The 19,045-nt window shown below is 39.3% G+C and overlaps 1 protein-coding gene across 2 annotated transcripts in view; it reads left to right on the top strand.

The window, feature by feature from the left end:
* The first annotated feature begins 28 nt into the window (after window positions 1-28).
* The window catches only part of RHOA (ras homolog family member A), a 74,702-nt gene continuing 55,685 nt past the window's right edge, over window positions 29-19,045 (top strand). Inside the window, exons 1-2 of one of the 2 annotated variants that reach the window (XM_072651114.1) lie at window positions 29-197; window positions 8,165-8,245. The gene's annotated coding sequence lies outside the window, so the exon portion shown is untranslated. The remainder of the gene's footprint in view (window positions 198-8,164; window positions 8,246-19,045) is intronic. The other variant, XM_072651106.1, reaches the window with a different exon arrangement.

The following is a 19,045-nucleotide window of genomic DNA, read 5'->3' on the forward strand; positions in this document are numbered from 1 at the left end:
GAGCGCGCACGTCGCGACCCGCCCTCCAGCCGCCACCGCCGCCGTCGCCGCCGCCGCCACCGCCGCCGCCCGCCCGCGCTCCCGCTCCCCGCCCGCCAGGCGCCCGCCGGTTTCTTGTGGAGAAACTGCCTGAGTCCCGGAAGGCGCGGCTCTCGGAGCAGCTTGCCCGGCGCGGACGGACTCGAGAACCGCCTGAGGTAAGAGGCCTTCCAGCGGCGGGGGCGTCCGCTCCCGGGGTCTCCTTCCTTCCTCCCCTCTCCTCCCCGGCCCCCGGGTCCCGGGTGCCGGCGCCTCCCTGGGCCTTCCTCGCCCTTCGGCTCCCGTCTCGGGACGCGGCCGCCCGCCGTGCCGGCCGCCCCCGGGCGTCGCTCCGCGGCCCCGGCCCCACCTGCTGCTTCTCCCAACTCCTCCACCTCGCCCCCGCCGGGGTGGGGGCGCCCGGGCCGCGCCCCGCCGCCGCTGCCCACGCTCCGGCCCCCGGGTTAGGCGCGGGGCCGCCCGGGCTGCGGGCTCGGGGGCAGCCGAGCCGAGCTCTTCCCACTCCGCCGCCCGCTGTCTGAGCGAGCAGCGGCGGCTCCCCCCGGCCCCGCGCCGCGCCCCGAGGACGGAGGGTGTCTGCGCCCGCTCCCCGCAGGCCGGGGCCTGCTGCACCCTCTCCTCCTCCCCCTCCTCCCTCCTTCCTTCCTCTTGGGGCACTTCCTCACGCCGCCTCTTGGTTGTTTTCCTACCTGTTACACGGCCGGCCCGACCGAAGCGCTCCTGGGCCCCACCCGGCCCAGCCCGGTGCGGCACCGAACCGAACCGCAGGGTCCCGGCCCCGGCCCGATGGGCGCCCCTGGGGGTCCGCGGGGGGGGGGGGGGGGCGCGGCTTCCCCAGACTGGCCTCAAAGTTGGGTCTTCCCCGAGCGCGGTCGGCACCAGAACCCACCTGGGCCGCGGGATTTTCGGGGGCTCCTGCCGTGCCTCCACCTCGGGGAGCACTTCCTGCTGGGCCAGCCTGTGGGCCGCCGGCGGGGTGGGGGTGGGGACCGAGGGGGGCAGGAAGCGAGCCCCGAGTCTGCCTCCGACTAGCTGCCGTGTGTTCCGTGGACCCGCTGTTTGCCCCAGCCCCGACCTCCGGGTTGGAGTTGTTGAAATCCCTGCTCACCACCCCTGAGAAGTTTGTGTGGGTCCTTCGTAACGGGGGGTGCCAGCAGTCTGGTCCTGTTGGCTTGAAAGGCAGAAGGAAGCGGCCTGCCCCTTTTAGCATCAGCTTTCCTGTTTTTGCTTTGGCCGGGATTACAAATTTATTTTATATACTAATTCCATTATTTATTCATCTGCTCACACATTCCTTTTGGATTGAAATTAGAGAAGTAATTCTAACGCCAAAAAAAGTTATCTCTGTGGTTTTTCCCGTGTAAAAACCGCTTTTATTATTTCAGAGACTTTGCTGGATTCATGTGGAGTGATCGTTTCCCCTTTTAGATGGTACTTTAAATCAGAACCACCTGATGGTCCTAAACTTTAGCTGGACCAGAAAGTTACTGCTTTAATTCTTACAGCACTTTTTGTACCCTAAAGGTATTCTTTGCAAATTGAGTATTATAACTACCCAACTCTGTCAAATTAATAAGACCATTCTCTCCTTTAAGGAAGGGAGAAGGGAAGAAATGAAGGAATCCCCTTCCAACCTACCACTTGGAATTTTGCACATAGCTGCTGAGTAAATGTTTCACTTTAACTGGATGACACTGTAACAGTCATTATTTTTAAAACTTTAATTAAGCCTTTTAGTACATTTTGCCCTTAATCACGGTCTTTTAAAATCAGCGTTTATGTTATTTCTGATATGATGAGAATTTTAATTTTGAAAGTTATTGTTATGTTGACAGTTTGAGACACAACCTGGAGCTTGGTATTTTAGCTTATGCATTTGTTAAACCCGTATGCATATTTTTCTTATCCAGAGATAACTACATTTTATAATTGCAGAAATATAGTTTTCAAACAGCAGTGCCTGGCAAATACGTAGTAGGAGCTTAATAAATGCTTATTGACTGACATTAAAAATGTTATTGATAACTTGAACTAAATTTATTAATTTGGTAACAAACCTACCTCAAGATCATTTTTTCTTATGAAGTCCATTTCCAAGGATCTTTACTTTAAAATTCATCTACCACCCTTTGTCTAGACTACACAGTCTTTTATTTTTAAAAAAAAGTTTACCTTGAATTTTTTTTTCTGTTACCACATGTAGGTTATGTGAAATGTTGGGGATGGGGGGGTTATGAATAGTCACTGGTCCAAGTTTTCATTTAATTTTTTGTTTTGAAGACACTAAAAATTATTTAATCCAACTTCATTTTACAGATGAAGAAATAGAGGCAGAGGAGGAATGGAAAAAGGGGCAAACAGCATTCTAGCTAAACTCTTTTGCTGTTGAACTTTGCATTCCATATCCAGCCTCTCTGCTTCTTTTTTTTTTAAAGCAGGCCTGTTTCTCATACTATAAAATGCACTTCTAATTTCTACCTCTTGCCATCTTTCGCTTCCTTTCCTGATTAACATATAATTGATGGTTCTCTCTCCCTTCTCACATCTTGCTTTGTAAAACCTTTTTATGTATCTCCCCAGGAGAGTATAAACTACTTGAGCTTCCTCATGTTTCTTTTTTGTTAGCTCCTGTGCACATAGTGGGAGCTTAAAAGATGTTTGCAGAATTGAATTTCTCATGGTCACAGTAGCAAAATTTGAATTAGAGCCCAGGGCTCTGATTTCCTAGACCTACAGTACTCTTTCTAGTACACTATATTAATGGTCTGTAATTTCTAAGAATCTGCAGAATTCAGTTGCCAAATGGAAATCACAATTCTTCAGCTTCCAAAGAATTGTCAAAGCATTCTCATTTCTCTCTGAATCTGGATGGCAACATGACAGATTCAAGTGTGCTAAGTGCAGCAGCTGTCCATATCCAAAGCCAAGCAAGGTCCTGAACTCAGCTCAGATATTTGTTCTTTACAGGTCTGGGCTAGCAGGTTCAAACTTATGGTCCCTATCCTGTGTATCTTAGGAGAACCAGCTCAGTTATGGGGTATAATTAAAGATTCCCAGACTTAGAGCTGGAAGCTCAGAGGCCAGTTAGTCCAAACCCTTCATCTTACAAATAGAGAAACTGAGACTCAAGGAAATTAAGTGACTGGCCCAAGGTCACCAACCTTATCAAGAACTATTTATTGAGCACCTGCTGTATGCCAAGCACTATGCAGGTTCATGGAGAGATGCAATATGAAAAATTAAACAAGCCCTACACAAAAGTAGATGCAAAATAAATGCAAGATATAATTGAGGAGAAAGAGCTTTGACAGCTGGGTAGAACCAAAAACCTTCAAAGTGGTTCTTGAGCTTCATCTTGAAGGAAGAAGCCAAGGTGAGGAGGGGAAATACACCCCAAGAAGGAGGGAAGGCTTGAGGAAGGGAAACCATGGTCCAAGTGAGCAGTGATAAGCCAAGGAGGTGGCTGTGAGTAAAAAGTGAACTGTGAGAAATGTGGATATAAACATATCAAGACCTAGCAGCTGATTGGATACGTAGGGTAAGGAGGGAGGGCAGGGAGTGCTGAGGTTGTAGTCCTAGAAGAAGGAGGGTGCCTTTCACAGAAGTTGAAAGTTCAGAAGAGGGAAAGATCATGAATTCTGTTTTGGACATAGTGAGTTTATGATGGCTCTGCTACATTTGGTTTGATGTGGGACAAGAGCTCCTCAGGGGAGAGATAGAGCCTGACTATACAGCTAATGTCAGAGTGGAGTTTGAACCCATTTCTCTGCCTCCAGTGAGTGTTCTTCCCACTGAACCACGTCGCTTTATTGTGGACAAGTAGAAAAGAATGCTGCATTTGATGGGTGACAGTCCTGGGTATTTCATATTAGCTGTATGTCCTTAGGTGACTCATCGAACCTCTGAGTCTATTTCTTCATCAGTAAACTGGAGATAATATTTCTATTACCTCAAGAGGTTTTCTGTGAGGAAAACACTAATCTATTAGGTAGTACAAATCATCTTATCCTCACTTTATATACAAGGCAACTGAAACTTAATAACATTAAGTGACTTGATAGTAGATCATGACACTGCAACCCCAACCTCTGTTACTTCCTATAGAGTGAATAGATGCGCAGCTGGAGTGCTTACTTCTGAGGACTAAAGATTGGCCTGAACCCAAAGCATTTATTTGGTAATAATCAGATGAGCCTTGTACAGATAGTGATTGACCTTTTGACTCTTTGAGGAGCTCTGGTTTTTACATCAGTCATAGAAATAGGCATGTGTTTATCAGCCCTAGGAGGTTAATGGAACCCTTCCATTAAGAAGTCACAGACTCAGACTCTCAAAAGTCTCAGTGCAACACTCTGTATATGCAAAGATTCTAATTAACCTTTTTTATGTCATGAATCCCTTTGGCAGTCTGGTGAAGCCTATGGACCTCTTCTCAAACTAATGATTTTAAATCATAAAATATGTAGGAATACAATCATCAAAGTTATTGTTTAAAAAAAAAAATTAATGGACACCTGGTTAAGAACCCTTCTCTAGTCCAACCTATACCCTTTGCATCATACCTAACAAGTGTTCATCCAACTTTTGAAGACCTCAATTGAAGAGGAACTCAAAGAGTCCATTTTTAGATGACCTTGATTGGTAGGTAGGTTTTTATTACATATCTTAAGCTGCTTCTGAGTAGGGATTAGTTTCACTCTTGGTGTTTGTATCTGCAGTACCTAGAACAGAGAAGGCCAGACTGAATGTGTTCTTGTTTATTGATTACATTAAGTCTATATCTGCCTATTTACTACTTCATTGTGGCTCCTAAATCTAATAGGTTTTCTTTGTAACAACTCTTCACCTCCTTGAAGACAACTATCACAGATCCATTCCTCTATCCAAAGTCTTTTCTTCAGGCTAATAACATGCCCTTTTTCTTTGGTGTGCTCTTGAAGTCCTTCTGATTGCCCTCCTCAGGAAACTTTCTAACTTCCAGTTCCTTCTTCAATATTCTCAGAGTACAGCGATACTATCATTTGCTTAGTTCTGAACACTGCCTTTTTTTTAATGCAACCTAAGATCATATTGGCGTTTTTGGCTGCTATCGCACTCTTGAGTTATTGAACTTGTCTGCTAAAAACCCTAAGTTTTTTGTTTTTAGACAAACTATAATTCCCCCATTTTGTACTTGTGAACTTAAATTTTTGAATCCATGCGTTAGATTTTACCTGTGTACCTATTAAATCTGACCCAGTGCATTATACTTTGTGGTTTTGTATCATGCACAATTTTGATAAGAGCATTATTATCCAAGACATCAGTAAAAATGCCAAATAACACTGGGCAAAAGACAAATCCCTCTACTCTAAAAACCTCTAAGTTGATTATAAACCCATTAAGTATTTATTTATCCTGGGGTCCTACTTGTCACCCAGTTTCTAATTCATTTTTATTATACTGTTGTCTAGCCTACATTTATCTATTTTGTCCACAAGAATAGCATGAGAGATTTTTTTCAAATGCTTTTATAGCTAGGTAAGTTGAGATTTCTCTCTTCCTAAATCAAAATTTTTTCCTCTCTGTACGTGAGCCTAAACAGAGACTAAGTTTTCTTAGTATATAGTCTGATTCATTATTTTCATTGCTTTCCTTTACCACAGAGAAACTTTTATTTAAAAAAATCAAATACTTTGTGTAGCATTTTTTTTCCTATGCAACATATTTCCTGACCATGAGTGGGTAAGAAGTTTTTTTGTCCTTTTTTAATTTCCCTCCAGTGTACTGCCACTTAATGTGGCCAAATTTTTCTTGTCATTTTAAGTTCGATGTAAATTATAGGGAGGATATATACAAGAGAATCCTTACCTGCTTCCTAAAGGTAGGGAGGAAACACAACCATGGAAAAGATTCCCTAAGATTTCTTATCACTTTATAGTATCATAGATTTAGAGCTATTAGGGACTTTAGAAGTCATCTGGTCTACCTGCCTCATTTTACAAATAAAAATCGAGGTCCTGAGTAGTTAAGATATATTGCCCAAGGTTATAGAGGTAGTGAGTAGAAGAACCAGTGTTCTTCATACTCAAGTCCTTTGACTCCACATCAAAGCCACCATGTTGGTGAGATGGATCAAGTGCTACCCATCTACTTTAGTTTTATCATGGCAGGGATTAGAATCACAAAATTACAGTTTCAGATCTGGAAGGGACCCTAAAATCATGGATTTAGGGCTGGAAGAGACCTCTGTGGTCATCTAGTCCAACCCATTCATTTTGCAGTTGAGGAAACAGGCCTGGAGAGATTAAATCATTAGCTCAAGTTAGACAGTAACACAGCATCATTTATGGATGGGAAACTGAGACTCAGATCAGAGATAAAAGGGTTACTCTCCAGCTAAACTGAGGATGAACTTCTATTTTAACCTCATAAGAATTGTGGCCTAGTTTGGGGAGCTTTTGCACTATAATAGACTTCTCAGGTTTCACATTTTTGAGCTTAGTTATTTTTACTGTTAATTCAGACTTGAAGTGCCATGTTATCATGTTAATGTACAATGTGTGCTATTTAGACCTGGAAGAGACTAAGATTAATATGACATTCCTTCCCTTCATTGTGCTTATAGTTTGTTATCACTAAGAACAGATAAACACCAAATAAACATTTGCCACTTTTTAAAATCACCCAAAGGTGCAGCTGGGTGGCGCTGTGAATAGAGCACCAGCTCTGGAGTCAGGAGAACCTGAGTTCAAATGTGGCCCCAGACACTTGACAGCACTGGCTATGTGACCTTCCCATCTCCAAATAAAATAAAATCGCCCACAAATTCTTAGAGTTTTTTTAAAAGTCCACTCGATTATTTTTCCAGTTTTGTCTTGAGCTGTATTTACCACATTGCCTCACTCTCCCTTTTACATATGTCTAGCCGCATCTATGTACACATAGTTCTTTACAACTCAGTAATTCTTACCGTTTGGGTTTTGTGCTTCTTAACCTTGTTTAAAACTGAATAAGCTCATTTGTGTCTCTCTAGATTGGTAATTCTTCATGCTCTTCCATTCTGAACACATTCTGTTGTTAAGTATTCTTGAGATAAGAAGGCATTTAAAGTTTCTAAGTAGCAATTTAGTTTAAGTTACTGATTCCTGTTCAAAATTTTTATGCACTTTCAGTCCATGGCACTGTAACATTAAGTAAAAGCTTTATGGTACAATTATGGTAGACATTTGATAGTAAATAGGAAACAAAACTGCTTGTTCTTGTATGTTTTGTTTTGGTTTCATGTGCTTCCCTATTGAAATATAGGACCACTCCAGACATTTTTACAGTATCGTGTTTTGAGACATGCATATGGCTAATTGCAACTAGTTTGCAGTACAAAATGGGTTGTGAACATTCGTGGTATGTTCTTCAATGAGAAGCCAAAATAATGAATCTATTTAAGCTTTCTTAGGAGTAGAAAGATCTTTTAAGTTCAGTTGACTTTCAGGAAGCAAGAAAGCAAAAACATGTCTACCAGCAAAATAAAACGGTTGTTTTTAAAATGTAGCCAAAAATAAAGCTAACAACAAATGATGGCCTTCTGGCCAGTTTAGTATACTGCATAGCCTTCCTTTAGATTGTTCCAGGCAACGGTCTTATAGTTGTGAAGATGTTGCCAGTGTAGTCACAATGACCTAAATAAGTTTACTTTTTGGTCTAGAACTACAATTTTCCTTAGAATGTCCTTGTAGGTCTCTGATGTTAGTGAAAAATTAAATTTTAGAAAGAATGTTGCACAGGCAAGTATAATCTGTTTTTTTTCTTTAGATTCTTATTTAAAGAAAAAAATCACTGTCTCATAAGCTGTTTAGAAAATGATTATAAAGTTTGCAATGTTCATAGTACATAAATAGCACATGAAATAGACCATGGGAAGAGAGAGAGAGAGAGAGAGAGAGAGAGAGAGAGAAAGAGTGTGTGTGTGTGTGTGTGTTGTGATGCCAATCCCTTGGGTATTTCTCCCACATTGGCCACCTGATTGCATCATAAATCTTTATTGAACTCTTGGGGTGGGGCTCTTCAGGTTACTATTGCACATGAGTTTCCATATGCAAGATTAATAGATTTTAATTCTTAAATTCATTGTTTTACATTTCCATAGTGCCCTTCCTCTGAGAAGTTCAAGGTGCTTTGCAGAACCTATCTGCTATACAGATCGTATTTCTCACAGCATCCCTGTGAGGTAGGTACATGCATCAGAAACCTGCTCTTTGCTTCCTTTTCCCCACGGGGACAAGTAATAGAAGGTGCTAGGATAAAAGTAGGTACATCCCTATCATTAACATTCTTTATCTTTGTCAACCAATGCACTCCTTTAAAAAATATTTAGGAAGTTATTTTTATTACCTTTATTTCCAAATAAAACCCTTCCCCCTCACCAGAGAGAGTTATCCTGGATAACAAAGAATAAAAAGAAAGGGGGAGGGGGGAGTTGATTAAAGCAAAATGAACCAAATCAGCTGAAGTTGACAGTATATAGTGTTTCACAATCATAAATTTTATGTAGTTTCACTCTTCACTCATAATTCTGCCTAATTATTTTTTACTAGTTCCTGGCATATTTTTCTTCAATTTTTTTTGTGATATATTTTTCTCTAACTTCTCCGCTATCTTCTACTCATAACTATAACTCTTCCTGTATTTCAGGAGACATCTCTATTTTTACCGAATTTTCTAGATGGCTTCACCGAATTTAGTTCTTTGCCACTTTTGAGCTCTGCCTCCTCTTTCCTTCTCTCTTCATTGTTCTGGTTGGTTGGTCTTCCTAACCTCTTGCTTATGCTGTAACTGTTACCTGAGAATGATTGGCTATGGAAGAGAAGGTTCCAATAACAAACAGACTAGGAAAAAAGGGATAAAGGGAACTCTGAAGTTCACCTTAAAGATGTGTGAGCAGTGACTAGTTTTAGGGTGGAGATACAGAGATCATCCACTGACTTAGTGAGTCTTCAGCTAGGATACGATGGAGCATGAGAATCAATTTCTGAATTTAACTGAGTAGAAATCAGGTATCTTGGCCTGAACTTATATCACTGCAGGACTTAACCACTGCTTTCTCATTGCTTTCCATTATGTCTGGAGGTGTGTGATTTAACTGCTATGTAGTTGTGTAATGTATAACTTCCCCATATAGACGGTAATCCTTGATACTTACAGTAATCCTGTCCATCATACTATTCTGACTTGTTGTCCTTGCAGCATCTCTTTTTTTCACTTAATTTTTTCATTAAAAATAAACCCTTCTGTTTGCTCTTCCTTCCATTGTGTGTTAGGGGAAGGGGAGCAAAGTTGGACCGTGTAATAAATATATGCTTCTATCTTCCACCTTATAGTTTTGCTAGTTCATTTGGTTAAGCATGATGTTGAGGTCATGAATATAATCCTTATATGTATGGGGCAATTAACTTTACCATTAAAAAAGGGGGGGGGGCTACAAAGTGTACACTGTTGTCTCCTGTTTCCTCAAGTTTTATGGATGCCTTTTGTTCTTATGTCACATTCATTTCTGAATATCTCCTTCCCTGATCAGAGTCTTCCTTTGAATCAAAGTTGGGTTTTTTAAAAATTTTTCAGCAGAATTAACTAACATGCTATGTTTGATTGCATGTGTAAAACTCCATAACCAATAGCCCTTCCCATGAAAGGAGTGAGGTGCATGTTTTCAACTCTTCTCCTAGACACTAGCTGTTGCTAATGGGGTGAGAACTTGGCCCAGCACACACCTAGTGTAATTGTTGAAAAGAACTAAGGAAATGAAACTACATAACAAATATTTTTGGTAAAAGTGCAGCAGAAGTAGTATTTTGTGTGTTTTTGTTGTGGCTTTAATTAATCAGCAAGTGTTTTTTAAGCACCTACTACGTGCCAGTCCTGGGAATGAAAATTATCACTCCTTTCAAGGAACTCATCTTGTATTAAACATCACAACATGACTAACGTGAAGTCTCCATTTTGTAAGTCAGAGCTCCTGCATGTAGGTACATATGGCAGTGTGTATATGTGTAGCTTATGGTGTATATCCTACGATGGTTAAGAGCATCTTCCTGTAAAAGGGACAATACTTGTTTTAAAACTGCTTCCTTTCATTAGTGGTGGTCCCTTTAACGCCTCCCCCCCTTTTTAAATTGCTTTTTAAAAACGAAGTTCACCTATTTTTTTCCTGTAGAGTTTGTTCAGCCACTGTTATTTTCCTACAGATCTTTATGGCTACCTTTTCTGGTCGTGACCTGTGGTTCAGTGAACAAGGAACTAGAATGAAATAGATGGTTTTGAGGCCTAGGTTTTATTTCTGGCTTAGCCAGTGATGTACCTTGAGACCAGTGACCAAGTTATTCAACCTACTTTTAAAAAGCTGGAGTGCTGTTACTCGTCCTTTCCCAAGCATAGGCGGTATTCATATGATAGCACTTTAATTTAAAAATATTTTTTGATAGCTTTTGTTTTTACAAAGTCTAAATTTCCTCCTCTTTCTGCCCTTCCACAAGAAACTAGACGGGTCTCTTCCAAGATTTCAAAGCAAAATGTCCACAAACGTATAATTTGCTTTGCATGTGAGTTTTAGACTGGTCATTAACAGATGTCCCCACTGCTTAAAATACAGGATTATTTTTTCTGCATTGTTGTATGAAGGGGTAGGAGAACTTGCTGTTATAGTCTCTCTTTTTTGTCTTCCCCTCATTTATTATCCATTAGTAGGAAATTGTTTCCTTTTTGTCTCTTTAAATGCAGAAAAGATTGCTTATTAATTTTGAATTACATATGTTCTTTCTTCTATTTTACCACCTTCTATTTGTGGTGCTAATCCTATTATATCTTTGAGCTTAACTGGCTCCCTGTGTCAGCCTCTGAACATCAAGTGGGAAGGATGGGCAGTGGGGAAGAGAACTTTCTGGCAGTCAAATGACAAATAGAATGCTAAACCTGAAGTTAGGAAGATCTGGGTTCCCACACAAAATACTCGCTGGTGACTGACTGTGTGGACAAGTCACTTTAATTGTCTGAGCTTCAGTTTCCTTATCTGGAAAATAGAGGTAAAATTGAGGATTTTGTTGAGGATCAAATGAGACAGTGTATTTATAGTACTTTGCAAACCATAAAGCGTTATAGAAATAGCTGCTACTGTCCCCTGATGTAATTAATCATCTCTCTTTCTCTTTTCTTGAGGGGAGGCAGGGGCAACCCACTGCCAATATTTTTTGAGGCTTGCAGGTATGAAGAATATAATTTTTACAGGGATCAGCCCTCTATATTTACCAAAGGAAAAGGATAGGGACTGGACCTGTAATTTAATTGGTATATAAAACTCCCTCTGACAGTACAGTTCCTTCTTTGCAATTTAGTCTTAAGAGAGTTCATACAGCCATCATATGTAAGAGTTGTGATTTCATCCTGGGCCTTTCAATTACCTGGAATATACAGAGCACTATATAACATATACAGACAGGTAAATAAGATGCTCTTCTTGCTTTCAAATAATGGGAGATAAAATAGGCTGTTGGTTCAGATAATGGCTTTCTCCCTGAAAGGAGATCTTTTTCAAAGAAATATACAGATATATATTTAAAAAGTTATAATACAGATTACTGTATAAAAACAGATTACTATGAATGTTGTATGATTGTGTGATTGAAGGTGATTGTATGACCAGAATTATGTCCAGTATTAGGAGATTCCCTGGCAGGAATGGAGGGAGCAGAAGGGAGGAAAAAGCAGCCAACAGGCGCTTTTGCCATATTCACAGTGTCCAAAGGAGAAATCAGCAAAACTAACCCATGTATTAGTCGTCAGACAGTATATGCAGTGTTTCATACGTGTAGTCCCCCTCTTTTGCAAACACAGGAAAATGCATTTTCCCATTTCTTCTTTGGACCAAGCTCAGCCACTATAACAGTAGTGTTTAGGATTCTTTTCTTCTTTTCATTATTGTAATAATTGTATGTATTGTTTTCTTGGTCCTGTTTGCTTTACTTTGTATCAGTTGACATAAGTTTTCTCTTTTTTCTCTGTATTCTTCATATTGGTTTGTTATCCTGTAGTGGTATTCCATGACATTCACATACCACAATTTATTCAGCCATTCCCCTAGTAAATGAGTTTTTTCTATATTTCTGACTTTTGCTAATACAAAAAGTGCTGCTACGTATGTGAATGGACTTTAATTTTTGTCTCGATGTCTTTCTTAAAGCTTGTGTCTAACTGTAGGATCTCAGAAGGGATGGACGTTTTAATTGCTTTTTTAGCATCATTCTAGATTTCTTTCTAGAATGATTGGGTGATCTACTAACATGGATCTGCTAGCAGAAAATTATTGTGCTTGTCTTTCTTTACACAACCCTTCCAACATTGACTATTAATAACAGTAGCTTACATTTACATGGTGGTTATTCCGTGCCAGGCACTGTGCTAATTAAATGCTTTGCAATTTTTATATCATTTGATTTCTCCCAGTAACACTGGAAGATAAGTGCTGCTATTATCTCCATTTTGCAGTTGAGGAAATGGAGGCAAATAGAAGTGAAGTGACTTGCCCAGGGTGATGCACATAAGTACGTCTGAAGTTGAATTTGAACTCCAGTCTTCCTGACTTCAGATTGAGTTTTCTTCTATTCATGGCGCCACCTAGATGCCCATTTACCATTTTTTTTGTTATCTTTTCAAATCAGCTAGTTTGAGAAGTGACCTAAGAGCAACTGTAAATTCAGTGTTCAGACCCTGGGTTAGAATTAGGGTAAAAATAGGCCGTGTTCAGGTCTTGTACAAGGTCAATTTATGTGGAGTATCTTCAGACCAATATAATTATATAAGAGGTACAAAGTTCTGTGAGTTTATAGAGCTAGGAAAGTATTCACTTCCAAATGGAAGAGAGTAGAATCAAGGAAGTCTTTCAGAAAGAAATGGCATTTGATCTGGCCCTTGAGAAGTGGGATGGGGGCGGTTAGGGGAGGCACTCAAGTGTTTGGCAATGACATGAATGATATCATTGATTAAACTCCTTCTGTGTGCCACACACTGCTACATGCTTGATTATACAAGAACCATTACAGTCCCTTCCATTGTCAAGGGAAATGCATGTGTGTGTGCATATGTACATGAAAACAAAGTAATTTTTGTGGGAGAGGGTACTAATAATAAGTGGCCGTGATAAGCCTCCTATTGGTTGTAGCTAGTGTTGAAGCTTAGAATCCCCAGGTTCCTTCAGAGACTTTCTAGGCGTGGAGGATAGTCTGTATAAATGCATGTGATGGGAGATGGCCCCATTCCTAAGAGCAGCAAGCAGGATATTTGAGCTGGAACATAAAGTAGGTACTAGAGTGAATCTTTGCAAATAAAGCCTGGAAAGGTAGGTGTGAGCTAGATTTCTGAAGGGCTGTTAAATGCCAAATAGAAAAATTTGTATTTGGTCCTAGAAACAGTATGGATCCACTGGAAGGTCTTGAGGAGAGGGCAGCCTTGAGGCAGGAAGACCAATTAAGAATCTGTTGAGATGTGGCAGAAAGGTGCTGGCCAGGTTCTGTACACATTATGGGAATGGATGAGAGAAATGTTAGACTCTACGCGCCTTAGCACCTGATTGGCTATGTAAGATAAGGGAGAAAGGATGATTCCAAGTTGTTAACCTGAGTGACTAGAAAGATAATAGTACCCTTAACAGAAATAGGGAAGTTTAGAAGATAAATTGTTTTGGGGAAAATATTAAACATTCTGTTTTGGATATTATGCTTGAGGTATACCTACCGGTCATTCTTTTGGAAGTATTTGGTGGGCTATTGGTGATGTGGGATTGGAGCTCATGAGAAGGAGACCAGGGCTAGATATCAGCTGCATAGAGATAATCCTAGAGAGCTGATGAGATCACACAGAGAGAGAAAGAGAGTGAATAGAGGGGAGGAGTAGAAAAAGAAAGGGATAGTGGAGGGAGCGAAGAAGAGAGGAAAGCCCAAGAAAACGTTTGGAGATAGATGTTTCTAGTTGGAGGGCAGAATGTGGATTATAAACTAGGAATAGCAATCGAGAAATATAGGAGAACTGAGAAAGAAATGTATGAAAATCTAAAGCGGAGACAGTGTAGTATCAGTATCAGATGCTGAAAAAAGCTCTAGGATGAGAGATGAGAAAAGATCTTATTTGTCAATTAAAAGATCATTGATTATTCAGAAATGCCAGTTTCCATTTTGGGTTGGAAGCCAGATTTTTAAGGATTTGAGAAGCACAAGGGAAATGGAGGCAATAAAATACTGCAGACAGTTTTTTTATGAAAGTTGGGCTGTGCAAATGCATTTTGAGGAAAGCGGATTAGTCCAGTATGGCTAGAGTAAAGTATGTGAAATGAAGTAGGATAAAATAGTTGTGTCAAGCTCAAATAGAAGCAGAGGCCATTAAAGTCTGTACATAAGTATTCCTGAGGGCCACACAATGAGTAAGAAAACCACATATTAATATTATCTATGTTCTATTATTTTTATTTGTTTCTGTTAAATATTTTTCAGTTACATGTTAACCAAGTTCTGGAGTATTGACCCACATTGCCAAAGCAAGTCTCTTTGATATCTGTGGTGTAAGATAAAAGTTGAAAAGATAGGCAAAGCCAGTCTAGGGGACTAAACAAGTATTCCCATCTGTCCAAGTCATATAATCTCTCTGAGCCTTAGTTTTCTCATCTTTTAAAATGGAATAATAATAGCACTTACCACTTCAGGAATTTTGTATCAGGCGAGATAATACGTGTAAAATGCTTCATAAACTTTAAATGATGCTGTGTTTATACATACCTGCTATTGTCAGTATTACAATATATTACAAATATAATTATGACATGAAGCCAGATTGTAGAGGACCTTGAACTACATTCTATAAACAAAAGGCAAACTATTGAATGATTTTGATCAGGAGAATGACTTGATTATAGCTATTATTAGGAAGGATGGATTAAAAACAGAGACAGAATTACAGTGACTAAAACTTGAAAGAAAACCTCTTTTTCTTAGGTGTTAGTGGGCAAAAAGTGTGCTAGTGTAAATCTTGTTGAATTTTAGGTAGGGATTACCAATCTTTGTTTTCTTTTGAAATTAATGCATGAACCTCAAGGCTCACAATCGCAAATTCTCTTCGGTTTGTATGCTTTGCTATTTTTCACTTAGTTTTACCTTATTCTAATGATTGTATAACTTCTTAAGTATGCAGATGAGATACGATTCTCTGCTATCTGCCTTAGTTGGAAATATAGAATGGGGTATGATGCCACCATCTTCAGATACATACCTACTCTTTTAGGCTTCAAGATACCTTGTATAGAAAAACTCAAGATGTCTACTTGCCAAAACAAATCCAGGGACTTTATGAACACAATTACAAAACAATTTTCGCACAAATAAAGTCAGATCTAAGTAAGTGGAAAAATATCAGTTACTTGTGGGTAGGCTGAGCCAACATAATAAAAATGATAATTCTGCCTAAATTAATTTACTTATTCAGTGCCATACCAATCAAACTATCAGATTATTATTTTCTAGAGCTAGAAAAAAATAATATCAAAATTCATCTGGAAGAACAAACGGTCCGGAATATTAAGGGAACTAATGAAAAGAAATGCTAGGGAAGATAACCTAGCTCTACCAGATCTCAAATTGTATTATAAAGCAACAATTATCAAAAACCACTTGGTACTGGCTAAGAAACAGAAGGGTAGACCAGTGAAATAGGTTAGATACTCAAGACAGTAGTCAGTGAATATAGCAATCTACTGTTTGATAAACCCAAGGACCCTATCTTCTGGGATAAGAACTCACTGTTGGACAAAAATTGCTGGGAAAACTGGATAGCAAACAGTGTGGTGGAAACTAGGCCTAGACCAGTGCCTGACACCATACACAAGAATAAAGTCCAAATGGGCATATGAGCTAGGTATGAAGATTGGTACTATGAACAAATTAGTGGAGCAAGGAATAGTGTATTTATCAGATTTATGGAGAAGGGAAGAATTTTTGAGTAAACAAGAAATAGAAAGCCATTATGAAGTGCAAAATAGATAATTTTGATTACATTAAACTGAAAAGTTTTTGCACAACCAAACCCAATGCACCCAAGATTAGAAGGGAAACAGAAAACTAGAAAAGAATTTTTGCAATTACTATCTGTGATAAAGGCCTCATTTCTAAAATATATAGAGAACTGAGTCAAATGTACAAGAATACAAGTCATTCCTCAATTGATAGATGATCAAAGGATGTGAACAGGCAGTTTTCAGAGGAAGAAAATAAAGCTCTCTATAGTCATATGAAAAAATGCTCTAAATCACTGTTGATTGGAGAGATGCCAACCAAAACAACTCTGAGATACCACATCACACCTACCAGATTGGCTAACATGACAAAACAGGAAGATGATAAATGTTGGATATGTGGGAGAGTTGGAACTTCATTGTTGGTGGAGTTGTGAGCTGATCCAACTATTCTGGAGAGCAATTTGGAACTATGCCCAGGGGGCTACAAAAACATGCATACTCTTTGACCTAGCAATAGTGCTTCTAGGACTGTATCCCCAAGAAATCATAAAAATGGGAAAGGGTCCCACATGTACAAAAATATTTATAGCAGCTCTCTTTGTGGTGGCCAAAAACTGGAAACCAAGGGAATGTCCATCAATTGGGGAATGGCTGAATAAATTGTGGTATATGAATGTAATGGAATACTATTGTGCTATAAGAAATGATGAACAGGAAGATTTCAGAGAGGCCTGGAAAGACTTATATGATCTGATGCTGAGTGAAAGGAGCAGAATCAGGAGAACTTTGTACAAAGCAACAGCCACAGTGTGCACAGTGTGTTAGGAATCTCTGGTAGACTTAGTCCTTCATTGCAACTTAAATAATTCCCAGTGGTCTCTTAAGGCAAAATGCCTTCCACATCCAGGGAAAGAACTATGGAATTTGATTGCAGAATGAAGCAGATCATTTTCTTTTGTATTATGTTTTGGTTTGTTTTATGATTTCTCCCATTCATTTTAATTCTTCTATGCAACATAACTAAGGTGAAAATGTAAAAAAAAAAAATCTCAAGATACATTTGTTGTTACAATAGTTGTTTGTTTTATGAATGTATATGCAGAGTTTTGCTAAGTAATTTTATTATGTTGTATGGTAGTTCTTTTGAAAATGTTTCCTGCATAGATATCTGTGGAAACGTTTTCTAATTGTTTAGATAGGTTAGGGTTACGCATTTTCAGTTTTGTAGAAAGCACACTGTTTTTCCTCTGAATATCTTGTTATTTAAAATTTTTGTGACACTTTGTAATGTCTAATGATCACAACTCTTCAGTCTATTAAGGACTAATCTAAGTTCACTTTTGAGTTTAATGCAGAGATTCCTTCCTAGAGGTTAAGATTTTAGAGGTGGGGAAAGGGGCATGGGATAGGAATAAGCATCTATAGAACACCTAATATGTGCTGAGCACTTTACAATTGTCATTTCATTTGTTCCTCACAATATCCCTGGGAATGGGTGCTGTTATTTTCATTTCACAGTGGAGGTCACCGAGCTGGTAAGTTTCTTAGACTGGATTTGAACTCCAGTCTTTCTGACTCTAAGCCAGGTGCCCTGTGCACTGTGGTGCCCCCTAGCTGCCTCACTGAGATGTGTCTTTACCCTCCAGAGGCTTCTCACACTAGAAGCTGATCTGAGGCAGTGTTCAGGAGCTGTGTAACCAAGGTGGGAGAACAGAACTTCCTTACTTTGGCAAGATAAGATAAATAAGTATGCCTTTTTTTCTTTAAATGAAATCATGAAGATCTAATAGTTACCTGCTTATCAGTGCCTTGTGATTCATTTTCATAAATCAGTCATGAAGTTGTATTACCAATAATGAATAAATTTCATCATTAAATGAAGAGTAAAGCAGTAAGGTTATTTCATGTTCATGTTACTGCTTCAGTAATTAATTCTAAAAAGCCCTATGTATTACATAGGATTATGTTAAGTCAATATGAGTTTGGGTCTCTGATCTTAAAGAAAAAAAATCTTTCACGTTTTAAACTAAACTAGAATTTGTCCACTCCCATGACTCCTAAATCTACATTCTAGCCTTGACCGGCCTCTCTTATCCCCTATTTCTAATTGCCTGCTGGACATAACCACTTTCGTGCCCTGCCAACATATTTCAACCAGTCCAAAATAGAACTCCCTTTTTAAAGCATGCCCTACCTAACTTCACCTGGATTACTAAGATTGTTGTAATAACCTCCTAATTGATTTTCCCTTTTCCAGTTCATTTTTCCCACAGATGCTAAAGTAATTTTCCTAAATATGAGTTTGACCCAGTCACTCCTCTGTAGACAGGATTTTAGTGGCTTCTATTACTTATAGAATAAAATGCAATTTTATTGCTTAGCAGGTTAAGTCCTACAAACTTGCTTTTAAACATTATTTCATATATTCCCCCGTGTTTACTCTACATTCTAGACAGACTAGATTGTTTTCTGTTCTCCATTCTCTTTTTTCTTCCCAAATTCCATGCATTTATACCTGTTGCTATGTCAGAATCCTATCCCATCTTTATCCATTGTCACGGTTCAGCTCAGGTGCTGTGGCCTTATACCCCTTCTTTCACCTCCTCAGAAGTTATCTTTTCCCTCAAGAAGCCATTGTTTAACTTTATTTTTAAGATACATGTTACTTGACTAATGTGGAAATATGTTTAATACAGTTGTACATGTATATAGCTTATATTAAATTCCATGCCATGTTGCAGAGGGGGGAAGTTTAGAACTCAAAATCTTACAAAAGTGAATGTTGAAAACTAAAAATTAATTTTAAAAAATACATATTGGTGCCTTTTGTCAGCCATCTTCCACAAACACCCCACCCGCATTGAATCCTACCTTGTAACAAAGACAAATTAAGCAAAAGCACATATCAAAGACTAGGTCCTAGGAATTTGTCCTGGAAATCTCTATTTGTTTTTCTGTTACTCAGAATTCCGTTTCATTTTA

The sequence above is a fragment of the Notamacropus eugenii genome, chromosome 1, assembly GCF_028372415.1.
Source record: "Notamacropus eugenii isolate mMacEug1 chromosome 1, mMacEug1.pri_v2, whole genome shotgun sequence".
In the NCBI taxonomy this organism is placed as follows: Eukaryota; Metazoa; Chordata; class Mammalia; order Diprotodontia; family Macropodidae; genus Notamacropus; species Notamacropus eugenii.